Source organism: Uloborus diversus, chromosome 4, assembly GCF_026930045.1.
Source record: "Uloborus diversus isolate 005 chromosome 4, Udiv.v.3.1, whole genome shotgun sequence".
In the NCBI taxonomy this organism is placed as follows: domain Eukaryota; kingdom Metazoa; phylum Arthropoda; class Arachnida; order Araneae; family Uloboridae; genus Uloborus; species Uloborus diversus.
The window spans coordinates 143080563-143087223 of record NC_072734.1 but is presented as its reverse complement, the minus strand read 5'-3'; positions in this window follow the sequence as shown (position 1 = coordinate 143087223).

The following is a 6661-nucleotide window of genomic DNA, read 5'->3' as shown; positions in this document are numbered from 1 at the left end:
AATGGAAAGATTATAGAAATTAAAAAAAAATAATACTTTACTTCCAGAAACCACTTAGCATAAGAATTTTAAGAAACTATTAAAATTAATCTTAAAAACATATATGTATTCATGATAGAACTAAAAAGTAATTGAAATTATTTTGAACTAAATTTTCAAAGAGTATAATAATTGTTGCAAGAATAACAAGTAATAGTGAAAGAATAGAAGTAATGTAGTTATTCTTATATAGCTAATTGACATATTTATTCAAAAAAAATGAAACCATTTGACATCCATTCATAGGGAGCTTTTCTTTACTCAAGAACATAGATTTAAATGAATGAATACAGCATTTTAACAATAAAAAAATAAATATATTTACTTAAGTACACAAATTAACTCTATTTCAAATGATTTCAGCATGTATCGAAAAAAATCTTAGATTGCTTTTGTAATGAAAGAAAAAAAAGAAATAAAAAAGCAATTAGTTAATTTCAAAATATATAAAAGAAGAATACAACTTGGATATAAAATAAAAGAATTACTTAAGTCTGAAGAAAAGAAAACCTTTATAATCTGCGGTGACAACAAATAGTATAACGGTAAAAACAAAGTTTTTTTTATTGAAAGTTCAATTTTAGCAATTAAATTAAAAACGTGAAGAAGTAATAACTTTTAAGCTTTTATAATATTAACCCAAAAACCAAAGATTTCTTCTTGAAATTGTGATTACAGTATGCTAATTACTTCGAGACAATTGAATAAAGGCAAAGGCGTTAAGGTATTAAGGCTTCCTCTTTGCCTGTATGGTTGTTTATTTTACGTAGCATTGAAAGCGTAAAGGGAAATTTCAAGCTAGGTAAAATAAACAACCTAACAGACACAAAAGCAATCTTAGGAAGTTCATCCTGTGGGGAATAAGTAAGATTCAAAACTTTGACGTTGAGGAAAAAAGATGCACAACTATGCGGCAGTGTATAATCCTACCTCATTAATTTTACTTTTTTTTTCAACAGATAATTGGCGGAAAATGCGTAGGGAATTAGAGTACTTAATTTTGTAAAGCAAAAAAAAAAAAATTTTTTTCTTCATAAAATTGATTTTCCCTGATTTTTTGTTATTTTTTCAAAATTCCCTGATATTTCCCTGACTTTTCCCTGATTAATAAAGTTCCCTGACTTTTCCATGATCTCCCTGATCTGTCGCCACCCTGCAGTAAGCAGGAGAAAAAACAGCAGACTTTCACATTGAAAAGGCTTTTAAAATTTGCTTTCATTCAAAATTTTGACAGAATTTCGGTTGAAAATTTCCGAATCAAGGTTTTAAATAAAAGAGACAAAAATTAAAAAAAAAAAATCCTTTAAAGCAGCTGTTCTCAAACTTGAATCCCTTGTGAACCATTTCCAAAATTCACATGAAGTTTTACATTAAATGACAAAAATGATTTTCTTTTTTTAGTTAGAGAAACAATAAGTCATAACAAGAACAAAAATAAGTGCAAAATATCAAACAGTGCTACAAACTAAAATGATTGCAAAACAAATTTAATCAACAACGCAATCTTAGCAATACTAGTTCTTTCTTGAAGTTTCAGTCAACTTTTAAAAAATAATAATAATAGGACAAATCTGTACCTCAGACTTAAGTTCAAAAATTGCGATTTTCCGATCATTAGTGCATTGTATACAAAAGCTTATTCCGGATGACGCCATGTGAACGTAATTGTTTTTTTAAAATTCCTTTCAATTTTTTTACCAGGGTTAAAAGAGCACGCGTCCCATCCTTTGTATGTGCCAGAAAAAAAGTTTTTCCTTAAAGAATTGTATTTTAATGGGACCATGTTAATAATTACTAACATGATTGTTTTAAACTTTTGGGCAAATTAAAAAAATATGAAAAGAAAAATATCTAACTTCAGATAATTTTTTCAAATTTTATCATTTTCACTCTTGCTTGTTCTTTTGATGGTTTTGTAGCAATTTTTTAAAACAACTTTACAATTTTTTTAACAAGTGGAAAAACGATGCGGAAATCGGGAGACAGGATAAAAACACGGGAAGCTCCCATAAAAAACCAGATTCGGCAAATATGCTGTAAGGAATGGCTAAATTCAGATGTTTTGTTGTTGTAAGCAGTTACAATCTTCTTTAAGAACTAATACTGGAACTTTTTGATCATCTCATTGAAGAAAACTGAAAGTCCTTGAAACAAGCAATTATCTACGCAATAATCATGACGACGAAACCGATTTCCGGAAGTCGCAAGTGCGGAAGTTCAAAACTTTTCGCATTGAAAGAAACATTTCTTCCAACCCCCAAAATACATGCATGCATTTTTTTTTTTTTTTTCTTGCAATGTGAGATTTAATAACACTAACTTTCTTATTCATAGCGAGTTATTCTTTGAAATTAACTTAACGAAAATATTGCTTTTTGTTTTTTTAAGAAGAGGGAAGAATAAATTTTCATTTATGTTATTGTTTCAGGGTTCCTACCAAAGAAGTGAATACCTACAGGGTCAAATTTCTCAATAAGCAGAGTAGGCAGCTGCCAAGGACGGCAAATGTTGCTTTAATAATATTTTTTTTTAAGTTATTATTTTTGAAAGTGATATATTAGCATTCTTTCATTTTCCACAGCTACATCCTTTTTTTTTTTTTTTTGTTTTAATAATATTTACTTTCACACTTCTTGTGAAAGCGGGCATCGATTGAAAAGCAGGTGTCACTGCGTTTGGCCAGAAGTCGCAACAAAATTGGAGTTTGACTAGGTAACATTTTTGGTGCCATACTAAAGTTTATTTAATTGTGGTTTCTTGAATGATTGACGTTTATTTTCTCCTGTACATTACTAAAATTAAAAAATTGTAATAAATTAAGGACAGACACGCTCATCCATACATGTTCATAACATCCAATGAGCAGGAACATTAGGCGTCATTAAAAAAAAACAATTTCAGAAATGTTAAAAGAATCTCAATGTTGGTCTATTATCTCTATATTTGCCAACTCGTCAGCGAAATTTGCCAAATTAGGACCTTTTTGGATGGTCACAGTGACCTCCCATCGGGGGGGGGGGGGCAACCTTGAATGTAAAGCGTCATCATTTCCTCATTAGCTTGACAGTTTAAACTTCGGGAACACTTTTCTACATAAGTACCAATTTGCATTTCCGTTATACCCACTCACCCCCTCAAAGCGCAGCAACATTTCTGGGCAACCCCCAATGCGTGTTTTATCAGAGTAATTTATCAAAAGGGAACATATCCACTTTTTGGAAAAATTCATTTTATGACATGTTCTAAATCTTTCAGATGACCTTTATCAAATCACTTACTCTCAAGAAATCCAAACGGGGAAAATCCTCTTTTATTTAAGGGTAACGTGTGGCTTTTTGATCAAAAGATAACAAATCCGTCCTCTCCACATTTTAATTTGAACAAAAAGGGACATATCCTGAAAGAATCCGTAGTACGAAGACTTTTAGATCCAAAGGAATACATGTCCAAAATCTTGTAATTTCAATCCACTACTTTTAGGTTCATGTACTTCGATAAGAGAATATGAGACGGTGAAATATTAGAGTTTTGGTGAAATTGGAATTTTCAAGGGCACATATCCAAAATTAAGATGGCGATATCTCTCTCTCTCTTTTTTTTTTTTTTAACAAACATTTCTTACTTTGGGCAATGATTTGCCGTGATTTTGTGTTCAATTCTAATCGCAGAGAAGTTAATAAAAATGTTTTGCTTTAAATCGAATTTGTTTTTCTCACCTTCTGAACATTTTTGGAAAATAGATATGTTCCCTTTTGATAAATTAGTCCTCAGTTGACAACGTGGCATCATTGTTTTCCGAACGCATCATTCTTTTTACTTTCTCATACATAGATATAAAACAACGCACGAAAATAATTATTTGCATGTCCTAATAATGCTTCCTTTCACATGCGGGTTATATCATTTATCCTCGTTTCCGAAGAATCATAGGTCACAGCCTCATAAACAAATTCTCGCTTTCACTCTCGTAGGCTATTTGAATACGGCCGGTTTTCGCAAAACTCATTGTGAAACAACTGAAGATTGATGACGAATAGTTTCAGATTTATGACGGGCATCAGTGTTAAGGCATAAGCGGTCATCAATCGCATTTTGGAAACAAAAACTTTATTTTAACGCCCAGACTTCCAAACATAGGAACAAATTGACAACTAAAATTTTGGGTCTGATCACCCCCCCCCCCCTTCATTACTTGTACTGTTTAAGTGTTATTTCTATGCAATGGATTTTTTCAAGAACTCCTTTGATTTGTACCCTTTACATATTTGCCCTCGAAGCCAAGAAAATTTTTCCTAGGCATCCTCGTAACAACTATAGTTGGGGCAAACCTAACCTGGCAGCGTTGTGAAGGCTACACAGATCCTAATCAGAGTATCATTATGACACTGCCAGGTTAGGTTTGCCATAACTATAGATTTGAATACTTTTTTTCTGACACTGGGGGTAGCTACGATCGGTTCCGTTATCTTCAATGTAGTGAACTTTTCAATTTAACAATGTTTAAATTTTATTTCTTTCAAACTAAGGAGAAAACCAAAAACTGTCATGGTAGAAAAATAGCATTTAATAAAAACATCATGCACAAGCAAAGTCAGCCGAGGATCCAGAGGAGGGGGGTCATGAACTCCCTCTCTCGTGGGTCAGTCGGGGGGGGGGGGAGCTCACCAAAAATAAAAAATGTAGTTTGGAACCCATTGACATTACATTTGCATTATTTTTACAACAAAATTTCAATTACTTCGGGCGGGATGTCTCTCTCCCCCCCCCCCCCCAAATACAGCGCTGGCTGTAGTGGGTATAGTCCGCTTTCACTACTGCCTGCACTCGGCAACCTAAAGAATCATTTTGTATACAAGCCGCTTCAAAAATTATAAACAAACAACGATGCCTCAAAAAGAAAGTTTATTTCGACTCTTTTGTTTGTTTCTATCAGTTGTGTCATCTACTTAATTAGATGAGTCTAAAGACGAATGCCAACAGTCGAAAGCTTCTTCATTAGATCACAAGGTATGTTCGCCCATAGAGCAAACCGGTAGCATCGGTCGATTGATTTTATGACGTCAGTGGTTAGTGCGGTATATGTGCATAGAATATTTTTATTAGTTTTCATCAAGCGGTAGCTCTATTAGAATGCGCCTGGTGGTCACCGGTTAACCGGTTGCTCGATTTGAATGTACTGTACCCATAGGAGCGCAGAAAGAAAAGTTATATCTTTAAAAAAAATGTCACAACCTAAATGCAAGTAAAATAGCATCTTTTTAAGCTCTTAATTTATACTCGGAAATAAAGATGTCTGTTCTGGCAGTTGATTGATTCCAACAATATCAATACGCATGCGCATAAAAACAGCAACAGTTGAGTTCTGAGATCCGTTCGTGATGAGAATCAACATTTACGCATGCGTGCACCGAAATTTCATCACGCAACAACATAACTGGGTTGGTTGTAAAAAAATCACGGAATAAAGAACCGTTATTTTCGCGTTTTAATCAATCCATTTATAATAACACAGATACTGAAAACAAGCGAATCGCTAGAAATTTCAACGACATAAACTAAAAGACCGCATTTACCAAATCGGTTTCCTCACTGAATCGATTTACTGAAACAAAGAGGTACTCCCAGGCACATGCTACTTTCCAATACACGTCAAGAAACCAACATTCGTAAATCATTTTTGCGTTCAAATGAGCGACACATATAATGAACGTGCGTGTCAACTTCGCAGTTTCGCGTGACGAAAACTGACAAACAAATGCGAAGGTAAAAAGCAGCTCCAAGGTCAGTGTGGGGATATTTAGGTACAAACCTTTGCGGCCAGAAATATGAAGGGTAAATAATGTTGTAAGATACAAAATGTGAAGTTCGATTTTCAAAACACGAATATGTCAAAATAAGCTGGAGATATTTTACGATCAACTGAGGACATCTCATAAAAAGGGTAAGGGAATATTCGGGTGTAGAATATTTTAATACTAGCTTATTACCCGGCGTTGCCCGGGTGCTTTTCAATGCAACATATTGTTTGGATAATCAAATGAATGAATTCTATCTAAATGAACGTAAAAAATTATTCACACCGCTTTTAAGGCTCAAATCTTCAAAATACTTTAAATAACACAAAAAATTAAGCATTTGCCGAAAAAGTAACATCAACTTAAAGCAAAAAAGTATAAGGAATATTGTTTGGGCTCTGTAGTGTCCACTGGTACGATGTCTGAGGTTAAATCAGACGGGCAGTAGGTAAATTGTCTTAATGCAAAGACAAATGATTGTCTTATGCACATCTTGTGGGAAAACCTTTTACGTGATGCTTCGAAAGAAAAGCGTTGTGCTGCCTTTGTAGGTTTTGTTTTCCCCAATACATCAAAAAATACAACAGTACTTTTCACATACATTTTATTCGGAAATAAATCATTGAATATTTCCTTAGAAAGAGTCGCGAGCTTACCAAAAAAAAATATTCAATCCCTATTATCAAGCACAAATATATACAAGTCTTCTTGGACACAGTTACAATATTTTCAGATTAATTTAAAATCATCCTCAATATCCAAAAGCTAAACAGATAACCCACCGTACAGAAAATAAAAAATTCAGTCTGTGTTGTTAAAAGACGACG